Raw genomic sequence first — 1,380 nt, forward strand, 5'->3', positions numbered from 1 at the left:
ACCTACACTAGGTGGCTCACAACTGCCTGTTACACCAGCAACAGGGATCCAATGCCTTCTTTTGGCCTCTCAGGGCACCAACACACATATGCACACATACACATAAGCAAGTAAAACAGACCATAATTTAAATCTTTTGCTTTTTTTAAAGAGATGTATTTACTTATTTTATGTATATGAGTTTACTGTAGCTGCCTTCAGAAGAGGGCATCAGATCCCATTACAGATGGTTGTGAGCCACCATGTGGTTGCTGAGAATTGAACTCAGGACCTCTGAAAGAGTAGCCAGTGCTCTTAACCTCTGAGCCCCTTAAATCTTAAATTTGAAGAAGAAAAAAAGACAAAATAAAAATTCAGCTACCCTCAAGATAAGAGTCTTAAATAGGTAAATTGAGGGTGGAGAGAAAGACTGAGAAAATGCAGAGACATGGGAAGGCTAAAGGAGCCCTTGATTACCGCTCATATTTCCTGTTAGCTGACAGTCAAGCATAGGGGAGGGACACAGACCGCTTGACAGTGTTGCAGGCTGGCCCAGATAATGACAGAGAACAAAGAAAGTGGGCCTTTAACTAAAAGCATATAGGAGATTAAGGAACTGGACAAAGGCAATGCCACACACGTACAAGGAGGCCCTACTGGGCCAAGTGGCGGTCTCTGCAGACCCCAGTTCCCCAAATTATCAAAAACCTGGCTGACCTCTGTGCAGCATGGGCCGGCTGATCTGAAGAGCTTCCAGAAAGAGTCATTTGTGCTGAAAGGATGGTATATGGGATAAAAGTCTCTTTCCAGGTGAACAGTGTGTCAGGCACGGTGTCCATCCAGCACATATGCAGGACAGGCAGTCAGGATGACAAGACTGACTACATGGTCTATAGCGACAGACCTGAGGAATATGAGTTCCTGACACCCATGGAGGAAGCCCGCAAAGGCATGCTTGCTTGGGACAGCTACAAGATCATATCCCAATTCACAGATGGTGACAAGACTGACCACTTGTCTTGAGAGTGGAACCTCACTGTCAAAAACGAATGGAAGGACTCCCGCTAAGAGTTGAGCAGGATGACAAACAGAAGGACCAACACGTCCCTCCCTACCCCAAACCAAAGTGCTGACAGTCTTCTCTGATCCACTCATGCCCCTCCTCCACCTCCTGTCCACAGGCCACTGAGGTCTCTAGCATCGCATCGCTGCGTCTCTCTATTGCTGTGTCTATCTGCCTGTGCACTGGAGGAGAGGTTCCCGCTCAGGCCTCCAAACTATCGTACCCCTTCAGTTCCTTCCTCAGGTCCTAACTTCTAGAAGGCAGTGGACTACTGGGTTGGCCAACCCACTGTGTTTTTGCCCCAGCCCAGGCTAAAGGCTGGGCTGTCCCTCAGTCCC

General features: G+C 48.0%; 1 pseudogene; it reads left to right on the top strand.

Moving 5' to 3' along the window:
- Positions 1-538: 538 nt before the first annotated feature.
- LOC117708722 (rho GDP-dissociation inhibitor 1 pseudogene) lies at positions 539-1,093 on the top strand (annotated as a pseudogene).
- Positions 1,094-1,380: the final 287 nt, after the last annotated feature.

The sequence above is a fragment of the Arvicanthis niloticus genome, chromosome 5, assembly GCF_011762505.2.
Source record: "Arvicanthis niloticus isolate mArvNil1 chromosome 5, mArvNil1.pat.X, whole genome shotgun sequence".
Taxonomy (NCBI): Eukaryota; Metazoa; Chordata; class Mammalia; order Rodentia; family Muridae; genus Arvicanthis; species Arvicanthis niloticus.